The sequence below is a fragment of the Engystomops pustulosus genome, chromosome 1 (assembly GCF_040894005.1).
Source record: "Engystomops pustulosus chromosome 1, aEngPut4.maternal, whole genome shotgun sequence".
Taxonomy (NCBI): Eukaryota; Metazoa; Chordata; class Amphibia; order Anura; family Leptodactylidae; genus Engystomops; species Engystomops pustulosus.
In genome coordinates, this window is record NC_092411.1 from 122609495 (window position 1) to 122627244 (window position 17750).

Consider the following 17750-nt stretch of genomic DNA (forward strand, 5'->3'; position numbering starts at 1 on the left):
ACACTCTCCCTGAGAAAAGTACGCAGCTGGGTCTGGTATCTAAGGGTGAGATTAGAGAATAGAGGAGTATATGTCTCAACATCTCTCAGTTGTCTGTTAGCCTCTGTTTTATAATATTCCCTAGTCATGACTACCACGTTGCCCCCCTTATCTGCCGGCTTAAAAATAATACCCTCCTGAGACTTAAGCCAGCGAAGGGCAGATAGTTCACCGGTGGAAAGGTTACTCGGGGTTAGTGGATACACCAAGGCCTTAACATCCTCTTTTACACGCTGGTAGAAAAACTCAAGGGGGGAACCGGCAGACAAGGGGGGACAAAACGTGGAGCCAACACCTTTTTTGAAAGTCTCAACTTCTACTACAGGGGACACAGAGGACTCAGGGGAGGTACTATCCGTGCTGCAAGCATCTAGGCTAAGTAGGCAATTTATAACTGACAAATCCATAGAGGTGGGGAGATCCGGGGGAGAGAATCCAAGTGGGCTGATCAGGGCCGGCATCTCCCTGTCTCTAGAAGGCCTAGAACTATGTACTTTGTCAGAAATTTTTTTTTTCAAATTAAGTTTACGGATACCCTTATACAGGTCAATCTCGAACTGAACTGCATCAAACGCATTGGTGATTGCAAAATTTAAGCCTTTGTTTAGCAAAGATAAACATTCAGAAGACAACGCAATATTAGTAAGGTTAATTACATTATCCCCGGGTGTACCGTTATTGCCCTCCTCATCAGTGGGATGAGATTAGTACTACCCATGCATCCAGAATCATAAATATATGGGATATGAGGATGAGTTAGTGAATCAAGACTATTAGTGTCGTTATTGTATGGGGATGACAAGTCCACCAGAGCAGGGTCGTCGGTTAGGGAATTAGTATGGTTAGAGAAGGATGGGTCTGTCCCAAAAACATCACCTGTGGGTCTCAGCGCCAAGAGACCTGTTTTCTCTTGCGATTCTTGTGCCAGTTTTTTCTTCCTCCTTCCTCCCCTCCTGGAGCGTGTCCTAAAGGGAGTACCAGTGCTGAGACTTCTGTGCCACATTCCAGGTTGGTGGGTGGCTTGTCAGTGTTGTTATTTTTTGGTGATTCATCTGAGAGACTTGAATCCGACTCAGTAGTCCAGAAGTCCATATTCTTTGTTTTTCTTCTTCTGTTATTCAAATTGTTGGTTTTTCTATAGCTCTGTTACTTAGTCACTCCACAATCGAAGATCGTTTCTTGTTCGAAATCCATCTTGTCTCGGACAAATTTGTCTCTTTTCTTTTCTTTTACTTCCATCTGTGTAAAGACCAATTTTTTCTCCAACTTCTTTGTAAACGTGAGAAATTGTGTCTCACCCAATCTGGTTCTCAATTCTGTTCTTGCCTTGCGCAGTTCATCTGTGACCTTAGTGTATTCCATTTAATTTCTTCCCATGACCAAACGCATAATGCTTAGCGAATGCTGTAAATGCAGGTCTTTCCATCTTTGCATGAGTACTTGGTCATCCTGATACTGTGCGGCAGCTTTAAAGATCCGTAGACCCCTTGGTACACGATTACTGTCATTGTATGATTTTAAGGAATGATTGGTCCAAAATAATCAGATTTCTTTATCAGCCAGTAATGACACCCGATTCTCCAGTGCCTTAGTGCTCATCATTTGCAGGTTATCCCTGGTGTTACACTGCTCGAAAGCCCAGCGTTTTCCCTCTCTGTACTCAATTGTACCTCAGATGATTCCATCTCTGCCATGTCTTCCATGTATTCCAAATTCACCTATTTATGGCGTAATACTTCACCTTGAACGTGCTCGAGACAAGAGTAGACAAGTAAACATGTGTCATGCAAGTCCGAAGAGAAGTATAGAGTCTCCGCACTGTTCAACTTCGGTGCAAGCCCATACAGATATGTTATAAAGGTGAAGTGGTGGCTGGGAGCAGATAGGTACTACCCGATGCTGTGAGGTTCCGTAGCGGTGTTGCTCAGCCTGAGATACACAAGTCCACAGTATACAATAAGAAAGAAGAGGGCGGCACTCACCGAACTTGTAGAACTACTTTTCTTTATTCAGCATGTGGTGTGGTACAGGGGGGACGCTGGAGCCAGACGGCAACGGGCCGTTTCGCGCTTACTAGTGCATCTTCAAGCCATTGACATCATCCACCCGCGACGCACCGAATTTATGCGTCAGAGCTAATGGGTGTCGTCAAAGGAACAGCGTACACAAGGTAAGATCAAAGTGATGTGCATAAACATGGGATCGGATTCTGCACCCCTCAAGGTATCAGAAACAGCTTTTACGAAGATCGTTAAGCCTTTGAGATCTTCATAGTAATTACATCAAAATGGAGGTGAAATTTAGAATGGTCAAATTGTGCCGGTAATATGTTCATTTAGCCCAAAAATTTACAAATTTCCAAAAGATAAAAAGAGAAAACCCACCATACAATTTGTTCTATAATTTCTTCCCAGTACAGAGACCCCCAACATGTGGCCGTGACTTGTTTTATGGGCGCACACCAAGGCGTAGAAGGGAAGGAGTGCCCTGCAGCTGCCAGGATTTTAGTTTCCACATTGGTCCCTTTTGCAGGATATAAAATTTTAACTTTTTCGTTATTGGGGCCATGTGACAGGATTTTTTTTTGCGCAATGAGATGCTTTTTCCAGGGTTACCATTTTGGGGTTGGTATCCCCTATTGCTGAAAATTGTGGAACTTTTTTTTGAGGGCAGGAGTACAAAACCATCAATTCTGTACTGGATTTTTTCCTTTTTTTTTTGGTGTTCACCGTTTAGCCTAATAATCATGTTATGTTTATTTTACGGGTTGATACGATTACGGGGATACCATACATGAATATTTTTTCTTAGGTTTTACTAAATTTGTCAAACAAAACCCTAATGTGGGGAAAAATCTATCATTTTTGTATTGCCGTCTTCCAAGTGGCATAACATTGTTAATTTTTCGGCTACGGAGCTGGTTGATGGCTTGTTTTTTGCGGGACATGTTGTACTTTGCACCTGTGTCATTCTGGAGTACATATGTTTTTTTGATTACTTTTTAGAGCATTTTTGTGGGATTGAATAGGTAAAAATCATAATTTTTGAAGGGTTTATAACAGTTCTTTTACGGCGTTTATCGTGCAGGTTCAATAACTATTTGATGTTATTCTACGGGTTGTTACGGACGCACTGATACTATATATGTGGGGTTTGTGTTATGATTTAGACTTTTTTTGCGTTATATGTTTCTTTATATGTTTTGGGGCTTTTGGCAAACTTTTTTTTTTTACTTTTTCACTTCTTCCACCATGGGACATGAACAAGCAATCATCTGATTGTTTGTTCATGATAATACTCTGCAATACTCATGTATTGCAGGGTATTAGCAGTGTCAGCCTATGCACTTGCATAGGCTGGCACTCTGCCAGTAAGATGACGTCTTCTTACCGGCAGTTCTTGCAGGCAACATTGGGGTCCACATTGGACCCCAGTGATGCCACAGCAATGATCGACGCCCCCCAAAAACAGTTTTGGGTGGGGCCGATCGTGGGGGAAAGACCCTCTAGAAGCATGTTAGATGCCGCAGTTGCGCTGAATGCGGCATTTAACGGGTGTTACACTGGGGTGTCGGCTCAGATCGGCTATCGGCTAGTCCGATATATCGGACTCTGAATGTTAAGCATTTAATAATAAAGCTGTCTGATGGAAGGCCTCTGTAACTAAGGCCGGAGCATATCTTGAGTTGTTGTACAGCTTCTGTGAAAATCAGTCATTAAAAAAAACTGGTTACTGGTTAATTCAATGACTCAATGTCAATGTAAGCAGATAGATGTAAGTAGCCAGGTTTCTGTAAGGACTTTCTTTAGTGAACTATTTTGACTGCATCCATAGCAGAAGCTGTCTAGTAATGTATTAAAATTGATGATGATACCTTAGCTTGACAGAAGGTACTATACAGTTGCCACATTTATCATCAACATTATTCCTGCTCTCAAGTTAAAGATGGCCACTGAACATCAGAGCAGATGTAGTAAACTTTATCCTAACATATTGCAATCAGCTCTCTACCTGGACACACAGAAACCTGTCTGTTTGAGAGTCACATGCAAGTTGCTGACAGCTGTTTTTGTTAGCTGGTAGGGAGAAGCCCTTCAGTTGTTAGTCTAGGTCGTATTGTGTATAGTCAGTGCGAACAGGCAAGCATTTTTATTTATTTCTGTTTATTTTTTCTGGCCCTGGATCAGCTTAAACATACCTGTTTATGTTGGGCTGATGTATATGCAAAAACCATGTGGGGTCTTAGATGTTAAGTGACCCCATCTTGGAAACTAAACCTTCAAGAAAGTTGTCAAGGGCTGTATACCCTTGATCCACAAATTTTACATTCATGTAAGGCAGCGGTTCTCAACCTGTAGGTCGCTACCACGGCGGGTTTCGAACGACCAAAACACAGGGGTCGCCATTCATACAAAACGGAATAAAACTTGTGTGCAATAAGCACAAACTTCTTGAGGACCTGTCGGCTGCTGTATACAGGGGAAGCTGGAGGACCTGTGGTGATGTCATCGTCACATGACCCTCTGGCTACTCCTCTATACAGACTCCCGCAGAACAGGGCTGCTCTGCTCACAGTGAGTAGAAACTAGAACTTGAAGCAGCAGGGGAGCAGGAAGGGGGCAATAGAACTGGGGGCAGGAAGCTGGGCACTAGAACTGGGGACAGGAAGGGGGCACTAGAACTGGGGGAAGGGAGGGGGGCACTAGAACTGGGGGAACTAGAACTGGGGGCAGGAAAGGGGGCAAAACTTGGGGCAGCAGGGCGGGAGGACTAGAACTGGGCACAGCAGGGGGGAAGAAACTAGAACTAAGGGCAGCAGGGGGACCAAAACTGGGGGCAGAAGGGGGGCACTAAAACTGGGCGTTGGAGGGGGGCACTACAAGTGGGGCAGCAAACGGAGGAACCAAAACTGGGGGCAGCAGGGGGGAACTAGAACTGGGGGCAGAATGGGGGTCTAGAACTGGGGGCAGCAGTGTCGGGCTAGAACTGGGGGCAGGAGGGATGGAGAACTAGAACTAGGGGGCAATATTATAGTAGTTATATTCTTGTACATAGGGGCGGCATTGTAGTAGTTATATTCTTGTACATATGGGGCAGTATTATAGTAGTTATATTCTCATACATAGGGGGCAGTATTATAGTAGTTATATTCTTGTACATAGAGGAACAGTATTATTGTAGCTATATTCTTGTACATAGGGGCAGTATTATAATAGTTATATTCTTGTACATTTAACACATGTAACACAGGTGCTCAGCTCGTTAATATCACAGAGAGTATTCAGAGTTATGTGTTATAACAAGCTATGCACCTGTGTTACATCACATGACCATGGACCTGCTTTTTTCCACAGGAAGTAAACAATGCAACTTCCTGTTGAATGACAGCAAGTAGAAATCTAGAAACAATGATGAATTGATACAGAAAGTATATTGGAAAATTGTTTAACTTTGAAGACAAAAATCTGCAATCAGAGAATCCACACATTTGAGAAAAAGTTATATATGTTTTTATCTGGTTTAAATGAGTCAAAACAAATGCTGACAGATAACCTTTAAAGAAATAATAAAATGCTAACTATTCAGGATTATATAGAAATGTATGGGCCTTTTAAGAAATTGTCATGTCATTGGTATATTTCAGTAAACTGCAACCTCAAGAAAGTCTGATGTTTTGCTTGTTCTGAATAATTAATCAGTCACAAACTACAGAAAAGTAATTTATCTTCAAATAGATGTTTCTTGTGCCATATTCTGAGATATATATATGATGTTTTCACAAACAGAGAACAGAAATATACAAAAGAAACAGTAAATGCATTTCCTTGTAATATGCATAACATCTGTTCATAGAGATATGCATTGCAATCCTGTTTGATGAACTTTTATCAATTTACTTTTAGTTTCAAAAACAGAAAGAAAATTACTGAAAGTGCATTTGCAATGGTTCTTAGATTCCACAATTTACCATAAAATATCAACTAAATAATATCTCATTAGTGTTCACAATTAACGTAATTACCATATCTGCCATTAAATTTTAATACATTTTGTTTTAATAGTGGGAAGTTAAGAAGTGAAATTTATCATACATCAAATTTACTTACATTTAGAACAATGTTGTTGAATAACTCATTTATAGTTATCTCTTATTATTAATAATAATAATATCATAAATGTATACCCTGGTTACGGTTTTCAGTCGATGCTCTATATCATGGGACTTCAATTCAAATATCAAATTATCAACATCTCTAAACATCTCTTATTAGATCTGATGATATTAAATAAAGTTAATACAAAAAAGTGGGGATGTAGACTATACATCTCCATCACAGGGTACATTATGTCAGAATGAAATCTTGTCTGATGCTTATTGTCTGATGGTGGTATTACTGGTTTTGCAATTCATTTAATCATATTAAACATTTTTGTGTAACATATCACTGAAATTAAGCAACCACCTGAATATGGCTGCATGCAACACATTTACCAGGTCTACCCCTATGGCACCTCCGATGATCCAGCCAAGTGTATTGTGTATTGTGGAAAGCTGAGTGTATTCTTAGAAATCAAGAACAAAGAAGGTGACTTCTGAGAACCCAAAAGGGTATAAAAGTAATACCTATCAACATTATAGGGTAAAGCAATCCTGCAAGAGGCAGACCTACGCGTTTCGTACATAACTTGGACAACATACCAAGGTATGTCCAAAACGCGTAGATCTGCCGCACACACTTTTTAACAGTGAGCATGTCAGATCTATACATGTGATGTACTTGAATTTTTTATTAATAATTTATTACCATTGATTAAAATAAAGAATATGAAGCTTTTAATTCTTTGATACGAGTGCTGGATCGAATTCACTTTTTTCTGACGCATCATACCTGGAACAGCACAGGATTTTCTCCATTGAGACTGGGGCACCGTTCACACCAGCTCTGGATGTGGGATATTGGAATACCAACCTTTTGCCAGATAGGTGAGCTGAAGATCTATTTTATACATCTGTTTCTTCTACTGATAAATCCTGCATGAGCACCGGTAAGTATTTATTGATGATCCTTTTATCTGCTCATACTGTCTACTAAATGTAGTAGAAAAAGTAATGCATGAACTTTGTTTCCTATCCTCACCAATATCTGTTTTACATTGTAATAAAGCTGATTGTGTTACCTTAGAGATTTTATTTTCAGCTTTTACTATATCCCCATCCTTATATTTTCTTTCTCTAAGGCTATTGCTTAATAGAATTTTCTGTGGATCAAACCGTATATTTCCCACTACGTGAGCCGAATGACACAAGGTAGCCAAAAGTTGATTTCCCCAACATTCTTTGGAATATTCTTTAGAATAGTTCAAATGGGTCCTCCCACCAATTGACATCTAGAAAAAGGTAAGGTAAGAAACAAATACAGTGAAATCCACATTAGGCTACAGGTCATCTATATATCTTCCCATCTATTTGATGGACTCCCGGTGTGGATTCTAGCCAGTAGAAATGTAGAGTTCCTCCCATTGCAAGGTAGTAGTGGTCCACCCACTCTCCCAGCCTTTATCCCAAGCTACCAATTCCAGCCACAATAGGCCTAGGAGGAGGAGGAAAAAATTCTTATGCACTTTTGGCCGTTAGTTAGAGACAAGGGGTAATAGGTTGATCCATATACAGATATTCTTTCAATTTAATTGGTAATACTCCCACACTCAAACCATCCTCCAATAACCTGAGCATTGTTTTCTGGAACACGCTAGTCGGATTCTCCGGTAATATTTGACGTATGCTACTTCCCTCAGCAACGATTCATTCATGATTTTAAACACGGATGCATTCAGAAGAACAACCGAACCTCCTTTGTCTGCTGATCTGACAATTAAAACAGGATGCTCTTTTAATTGTTTCAGGGATTGTCTCTCATCCATGGACAATTGGATTTGTTGCTGAGTAATGTCAATTCATCCTCCTTAAGCTACTGGAACCTTTCCATAGCAGGTGTCCTAAACACAATAGAATAGAACCCAGGATTACTCATGTGGAACATTTTACACATTGAAAAATTTTACATTTGCAGATTTACATGACAAAGATCTAAACATTAACACATTCAACTGATCCAAAAAATCAGTAAATGTGGTATCAGGTGTCAATAACTCTCTAATGTAAGCATTACTCACATTAATATATATTCAGATATATCTGTATTACTGGAAAAAATGCTTCCATAATCTTCCCGGCTATTGTGTTGCTGAATGGTTATCACACTGCCGTTTCAGCAAAGTCTGCTCTTAAGAACACGCCCCAGCTAACCCTGATGTGCGCAGCGGCGGGGCCTCCGTGATGAAGAGAAAGCTGCAAACTTGTGTGGTGGCCTCCTAAACAGAGTAATAGCCCAACATGGTTCCATCATCCAGAAAATTGCTCTTGCAATTCCTCTCACTTGCAAAATACAGGACATTTTCAAGGAATTCATTATTTTATTTTTCAGAGTTTGGGTAAATCAACAAGGCTGTTACATATTACTTATTGATGCACATTTCTATAATTACCATACTTTTTGGACTATAAGATGCACTTTTTAGCAAAAAAAATAAAATCTTGCTAAAATGTGCCTGCGTCTTATAGACCAAAGGTCAGGAGGATCGAGCAACTGCTAGACCCTCCTGACCGCTTTTTGGAGATCAGGTGATGCCCTGATATAGAGCTGCACCCGATCTCCCAGAAAGGGGAGCTTCCGTACTGCTCTCTCCCTCTCCCTACAGGACCTGTGGTAATGTCATAACCATGTGACTGATCACATGTTTCTTACATCACCACATACTGGGAAGAGAGGAAGGGGTTCTGTGTGTGTAGAGTACTTCCTAGTGTGTTCCTTATTCGTGTATAGTAGAGCTGTGTATGTATTCATGTTTAGAGTAGTTCCCAGAGTGGTCCTTATATGTGTATAGCTGATCTGTGTGTGTAAATGTATTGATGAAGCAGTGCTCTGTGTGTACCTGTATGGATGAAGCAGGACTGTGTGTGTAAATGTATGGATGAAGCAGAGCTGTGTGTGAAAATGTAGGGATAAAGCAGAGTTGTGTGTGAAAATGTATGGATGGAGCAGAGCTGTGTTTGTAAATGTATTGAGGGAGCAGAGCTGTGTGTAAATGTATAGATGGAGCAGAGCTGCGTGTTTAAATGCATGGATGGAGCAGAGCTGTGTGTAAATGTATGGATGGAGCAGAGCTGTTGAGTGTAACTGTATGGATGAAGCGGAGCTGTGTTTGTAAATGGATGGATGGAGCAGAGCTGTGTGTGTAATCGTATGGATGAAGCAGATCTCTGTAGTGCGACAAACAGGGATACTTTCATTTGTTTATAATATATTATATCTTTTTTGGAAGCATAGATCTGGGGTGCGTCCTGTAATAAGAAGACTCTAATAGTCTGAAAAATACAGTAAGTGTTGTTGAGACGGAGATTGTTTGTTGCCTTTTAGAATAACTGGAAAGCTGGGTGGTTTATTATTGAACTGAGTGCTTCTCTCAGCTTTGGGTTTAAGTTATGCAGGGGCAAGCCAGTCAGCTGCCCGGGACTGTGACCAAGAACTGGATAAAATGATAATTCTCAGCACCAGGGCCAGATTAAGGACAGTGCTACATCTTACTATTTTAAATTATAATTAATATGATATGCTTTCTCCTACCGACTTGTTAGCCTACCTGAAGGTCCAGATGGAACAGTGGCAGTGGCAATAGTATTGACTACTATACCAGTCACCATGCCAGTTCTATGCACCACAGATTCTCAGTTCTCTGTTTCACTGTTCTCTCTACTCCTCTCACAGATCACTCAGCGGGTGGGTGGAAAGGAGGAGCAGTGACCTGTGAGAAAGTAATCTTAACAATGATTGGGGGGGGGGTCAGATGTCACTGCATGCAGCACACTTCCAAAAATGTACTCTAAACTCTGTTTCAGAGCCTGCATCCTTTTCCTGAACTTTGTGTCCCATTTGTGTTTGTTCCATGGTATTCATACATTTGCATACTTATCTGCTGTGACAGGAAAAATATATGTTTCTCTTATAACCCTGACAATTAACATGATGAACATGAATTACTAGAATCTCCTATATTTTTCAAACTCCAAATAAAATAATTATTCCATGTCAAATTATGCAATAACTACTGGGAAACTGACGTCCTGTTTACGTCAATTGGACAAGTGCCCCTGCAGTGTTGTATTGATTTAAAGAAAAGGTTAAACTCCCAAACTCATTCTTTTTTTATTATAACAAAGTGATGTTCCCTAATTGTAACCATAACAGTCCTATAAATACATATGTTATAAAATCATTAAAACATTGCAGTTTAAGCGAATCATTTTACTATTCAGATTTACTTGAAAGTAACCTTTTTGCTTGAGATCTAGAAACAGCAAACATTGTAATCTGCAAAATTTTTAAACTCTTACATTTTATACAGATTTGATGTAGGGCTGCTCTCACTCCATGATATTTCCAGCAAGACCAGATAAACAAAATATTTTGATTGATATTTATTTGACTATTACTTAATTTAAAAATATCTGTTATTACGTTCAAAATGTTGAATGATATTTTTGTTGTGCCCCTGAATAATTTGGTGTGTATTTCTTTAACTCCTTAACATTCCATGACATACCTGTATAGGTAAGTAAATCAACTCATCTTGCAAAAAAAGACACCTTACACAGCTCCATACAGTGAAGTATGCAAAACGTATTAGCATCAGAAGATGGCGGAACTATTTTTTTTTCTTTTGTACACAAGATTTTAATTTTCTAAAATGTATTAAAACACTGTAAAACATGTATACATTTAGTATCACCGTGGTCATACCAAATCAAAGAATAAGGTAGAGGTGTTATTTAGAATGCAATGTAAAAGTCATAAAATCCGAGGTCACAAGGAAATGGTGCAAATACATTTTTTCACCATTTCATCACATTTGGAATGTTTTTCCTGCTTTCCAGTACAAGGTATTGAATAATAAATACCAACACTGGGAAGTGAAATTTGTTATGCAGCAGTAAGCCATCATATAGCTTTGTACACAGAAAATGAAAAAAATTATAGAGTTTCGATGGTGGGGAGCGGAAAATTTACGAAAAAAGGTTGTGTCCTTAAGGGGTTCAAATCTTCCCATTGTTTAGATGTGATTTTGCTCATACAAGACATTGTTCACTTCATGATTGTGATCCCTGGGTGAATCCTCTACTATTCAGCTCCCTACTAGTACTGACCTATCAACAATAAGAAAGCCAGTTGTGATAATGCATGTGGGGTTTTAATCTTTAGATGGCATTGTCAAAGAGACCATAATCTCTAAATAAATTTAATACCAGAGCTAAGAGTTTTACATACCTCTGCAGGCACCCTGAATTGTGACCATGAGATGCTGTCTTGTTGGAATTACAGCGTATTTAAATTTTATAAAGCTGTAAATGGTTTGCCTAGTGTTTCAAAAACATGGCAGCTTTCTTCCCAAAACAATGCAACCCTTGACCATGGTTTTGCAGCTCAGCTCTGTAAAGATGATTGGAGCTTAGTTGCAATACAGTATGTACCACCCATGGCCGAGAGATGAGCTGTTCTTTTTAAACCTTTTGGATAACCCCTTTAAACATTATTTATTATAGACTTCTAAATTATGATTAAAAATGACACAAAGGAATTTAAATTGAAACTGGGTTTTAAAAAGAGTGCCAATTTAGAAAAAGAGCAGATTTCTCGCAGTTCATCATAATACCTAAATATTACCCAAACTTTCAATATAAATTGTCAACTATGTAAAATAATGTTTTGTTCTCACTGGATCCATATGTGAACTTTTCCATATCAAACCTAGTACTAATTAGTTGCCAAGGGCTATAGTACCAAGAAAAGAATATTATAGGACAGCTTTGAATTTTGTTTTGGGCAGAAGGAACCTGTGACCATACCATCAGGCTTTACATCACCAAATAAAAGCCTAAGTCTTGAAACTTTAACTTCTAATCCCAACGTTACTAGTATTGCTTGTAAAAAATATGCATTGTAGCTCTGTCATAGTGGGACAATCAAGTAATGAATTACTATTTTTAGAGGCATTTTCAATTTAGATGAGTTCCTAACTTGTAACAAATATTGTTATTGGTTTATAACTTTTAATGAATTGTGATATGTAAATGATTTCACTGTGACTTCATGTGACTGATGAAGTGAACAAAAAAGACACACACACACATATATATATATATATATTTATATATACAGGCTGTAAAGACTGAATCTGCAATAGGCAAGCAGCCTGGTGTGAAGAAATCTACTGTGTAAGCAATAATTAGAAAATAGAAAATCCCCCCCCCCCCCATGGGATCAAAATGATCACAAGAAAGGTGAGCAAAAATCACAAAACCACATGCAGGGACATAGTGAATGACCAGCAGAAAGCTGGGACCAACGTGAGATTTTGAGTGCAAACCTCTTTCCATCAGCAAGGGCTGATGGATCCCAAGCACATTGGCAGGGCAACGAAGGAGAGGCTTCAAAAGAAACATTTAATGGTCCTGTAGTTGCCTAGCCAGTCTCCAGATGTCAACCCCATAGAAAACCTTTGGAGGAAGTTGAAAGTCAGTGTTGCCGAGTGACAGCCACAAAACATCACTGCTCTAGAGGAGATCTGTATGGAGGAATGGACCAACATACCAGCAACAGTGTGTGTCAACCTTGTGAAGACTTACAGAAAACATCAACAAAGGATATGTAAGTATTGAGATGTGCGTCTTCCTGAGCTCATTTGTGCTATTCTCCCATGCTCTTCACACCCTCTTGCTCTTTTTTCACACCACTTGACAAAAGCCTCAAGGGGGTTGAAACGTTGCACACATTTATACCACAATAAAAATCACTTAAGCAAGCAGCCAGTTGGAGTACCAGGATTATTATTTATTTGTTTAAAACCTCATCTCAGTAAAGGAAATTCTTTACTGGCAGCTGATGGGTAATATAAGGATTATATAAATACATGTATAAATACATTACAGCAGAAATATTGTTTGAAATGTTTCCCAAAGCTAACTGCATCAAGCACAATGTTGTTAGCAGTTATTACACACTATTGTGCCAGGGTTCCCCATTGTAAATTGGTCCTATAATTGTCTCACGGAGACAGAGAATTTAGCACCAAAGTCAAGTTCTCTCACCTTAGAATATTCAATCTGCTGTAATTCACAGCCTGAACCAGACTTTCAGAGATATGGTTAGTGATGTACCTGATGTACCTGGAAACAAGGCTGTCATTTACAATGAAGAGGACATGAGAAGGCAGAGAGAGCTTAACTTCAGAGCTCAAAATCTCCTCCTTTGGATGATGCCCTCTTGTGGGACTGTGTAAGAAACATGATCTTAAGGGTGATACGTTGCTTGGCAACATACTACTAGTGGTGTATTGGGTTGACAGGTTCCTTTTAATAGTGTTCCAATGAAGGTTGTAACAGTACTTCCATAATGATCATAAATAACATCATGGTGTCCATATCAATTCCACAATAGTTTGCCACCACAGCAAAGTATTTACCTCCTTGTTTCTACCTGCTTTCCATCTTGAGAAAGCTACATTGTTGTATATTGTGGCAGAGGATAGGAACCTTTGACTCTGTCTTATGCATTCTCCATCACAAAGTCATGTCCCCTGTGAGATGGTGGGCACTGGAGTGCTGATGGCCTGCAACGCAACATTATTGTGCAGCCTGTACTCCAATGCCCACCACCTCACACGTTGGGTCACATGAATCTTAGGATTCATGTCCTATCTTTTCCCGTATTACGGTGCCGCGGCCATATATCGCTATGGAGAGGGGCGGGGGTGAGCTGCGCTCACCTCCTCCTCCTCTCCCCGCGCTGCCGCGTGCCCGCCGTGCTACGGTGCGGCGGGCTCACGGCAGTGTGCATGTAGCCTTAGTTTGCTTGTGAAACCTATTTTCCAACATAAATAGTTGCTTGTCTGATCATTGCTCAATAGCAACATCAACAATAGGAGATAATTGACATTATGAATATAGTATCCACCTTCAGTCGAATGTTTGCATCTTTTAGAATTTCTCTGAAAGCTATGTCAATAGTTAGAGAGGTTGTCTACTTAAGCAAATTACAGCAGATAATTAATATTGTTTGTTCTTATTACATTTTCCAATATACTTTTTGTATCAATCCCTCATTGTTTTCTAGATCTCTGCTTGTTTTATTCTTGTTGTCATGCAACAGGAAGCTTCTATGTGTACTTCCTGTAAATAAACACCGATCCATGGTCATGTGATTTCATGCAACTGGAAGCTTTTCTACATGAAGTAAATGGTGAAGCTTTCTGTTGCATGACAGCAAGCAGAGATTTTGGCAACCATGAAGAATTTATACAGAAAGTGCATTGGAAAAAATGTATCACTTTCCATTACACAAACAATATCAATTATTTGCTGGAATATGCTTAAAGTAGACATCCCCTTTAAATCACTTGTTGTATGTGAATTAGTTAGTACATCTTCTTTACCGATGTTTCCATCAGTGTCGCATGTTTTCATTTTCAATTTGGTTTCTATAATTATGAATAGATTTTTAGAAGTATAGGTGTTCTTATTTTGTTTTTCTGTGGAACAACATTACATTTAGTCCCGTAGAATAGCTCACATCAAACTGTGCAATCTGTAGGCTTATAATGAGCACCTCTATTATAGTATTTCGTTTGGTGAATAGTTTTTATCCCATTAGGATATTATCTACATATCGCATGCTGATTTAAATTCTAAAACCCCCTAAAGTCATGATTCTCAGCATATAAGTTAGCTCTTAAGATTTAGAATTTCTAGGACTTATTTACATACAAGCTGAAGATTCATTTTAAAAATAGCAAAGTATGAGGAGACTTGAATTACTGCAGCCATTTGCATCCTCAGAGGCAACTTTCCTAAGCAGAGACATACAATGCCAACAGATTCTAACAACCACAGTAAGTTGTTACAAAGTTACAGAGCAATGCAAAGCAATACAAAGCATGTGTAAAATAGATACAACAAAACCAAAAGGAAAGAAAAAGAAGAAGAAAAGGGGAGAAAAAGAAAAAACACTGGGATGAAGGGCTTAGGGTTTGGTTGCAATAGAGTGGAAGCAGGCGGCAACAAAGCAAAGCAACAACCAGTGTTAGATTATATGCAAGATTCAACGACAAACCTATATACCCTATAGGTGGATGATCCTCAGAACATGACCCACGTAGAGTCCAGATGAAAACAAAGCTGGGCATGAGTATCACTTAGGAATGTGACAAGCTCCTAGGTTTTTTCCACCTTATTGACCTCCACTCTGTAGACCAGGCCTTGTCTTCTTTAAGCAATGACACCAATTCATTCAGACAATATATCAGGACAGGACAGAGATGGGGCAAAATACATGTGTGCATGTGTGATGTTTTCAGAGCAGATGGCAGGTTTGTACTGGCCCACCAGTGTACCATTGAAGCTATTGGTGGGTCCCAAACCTGTTGACTCTGTTCCATGTTACCCACTGATTCCACACAATGACACTTACCCCTGCTGTGCCGTGACTTCAACTCAATCTGCGTCCCTGGACACATGATAATGATGGTGCAGAGAGCCATTATCTCTGTACATCAACAGAGACCTAAATAATAACAAGTGTTTTTTTGACACAACAAAACACTTCCCGGATGCAAGCAGTTATGCCTAAACACATCTGTGTTCAGGGAGGAGATATTACAGATGCGCTTGAAATTAATTTAAAAAAACAATTAAAGCACATATTTTTAACAAATGTGGCCTACAGTTTTCTATTTGTCTTTGCACTAGGAAGAACATGAAAACTGCTTGCACATGTATTTATAAAGCGTCGGCACAAGTTTTGTGTGATGGCTACACTGTGTCCAAAAAGACATGAAAAAATTTGCACATAAAGGGGCGTGTTTGAGCTAAGTCGGAGTTTGCACCACAATTCTGTCTGACGTGCGCCAATTCTGTACAATTATGTAGCATTAACAAGGTACACCAAAAAAAATGGTGCACCCTATACCCTGCAGTATAGGATGCACAAGATTAATGAAGACTGTGCGCCAGTTTCGATTAATCTGGCGCACTATGCACACTCCACATGTGTGTTTGCATTGCGTTTTTTAAGCTCTCTTCAAAAACAATGGGAAAAATAACAGGAAAAATACATCTACATTTTTACCAGCATTAATACTGATGTGTTTTGGGATGCGCTTTGCCTGATTCATTTGCATTTCAAAACATAATGAAACATTGTGTAAACGCAGCCTTCAGAATATATTTCACTGATGAGACCTAGGCCTTCTAGACTGACATTGAAAGGCAGTATATGTGGGTGCTGTCCAAAGACCACTGTGCAAAGTTTTTTTAATGTTAAATTTAGAAACAGAACAAATAAAATAAACAGAGTCAACATTTGAAAATTTTTAAGTGACTACAGCACACATACACAGACTATAGGATATACTCGAGTATATAGGATATTCCCGTATATACTCGAGTATAAGCCGAGTTTTTAAGCACAAAAAAAAAGGTGCTGAAAAATCGCACCTCAGCTTATACATGAATCAAGAAAAAAAACCACACAGTGTACTCCGACGTCCCTCCCTCCTCCCCGGCAGGTCCTCTTCTATACAGCGATGCTCCGGGATCGGCTCAGTGTGCCCTTGCTGTCTGTCGCAGAGATTGTGACGTCAGCCACACGCTGACATTCTACTATGTGCGCCGACATCGGCACACATTATGATGTCAGCGAGCGGCTGACATCATGATGCCTGCGACAGACCGCGTGGGGACACAGAGCCGATGCTGGAGCATCGCTGTACAGAAAAGGACCTGTCTGGGGGAGTCAGAAGGTGAGTACACTGTTTGTTTTTTTCCTACAGGCATTATATTGGGGGCAGGGGCTGCAAGGTATATACTGAGGGCTGGCAGGCTATACACTACAGGGGGTGACAGTTTATATACTACAGCGGCTGGCAGGCTATATACTACAAGGGCTGACAGGCTATACACTACAGCGGCTGGCAGGCTGTACATTACAGGGGCTGGCAGGCTATACACTACAGGGGCTGGCAAGCTATATACTACAGGGGACTGGCTGGCTATATACTACAGGGGCTGGCATGCTACATACTACAAGGGCTGGCAGGCTAAATACTACAGGGGCTGACAGGATATATACTACAGGGGATAGCAGGCTATATACTACAGGGGGCTGGCAGGCTTATACTGGAGAGGCTGTGACCAATGCATTCCCCACCCTCGGCTTATACTCAAGGTTCTTGTGTTAAAATTAGGGGTCTCGGGTCGGCTTATATTCATGTATGTAAACGTTTGTACTTTCCACAGACAGGAGTGAATATGTAAGTATGATTTTGACATCTCTGTATTCCAGTTTTCTTCCTTTGAAAAAATTTCAGAAACAGTTAATACACAGTTCTAATGAAAAGTTGATTGGGGCTTGACATTGTTCTGTTCTTTGTAATATTGCACTTATTTTTACAATACAGTGAGAATGAAACTGTCAAGCTACTTTAGCAGTACTTTAAAATTACTGTTTAAAAAGATCACAATATTTGTAGTAACACATTATCACTTCAACTGACTGCAGGGCTTATTAATATGTATTAATTTTCCTTTTGAGTAGCTCTGC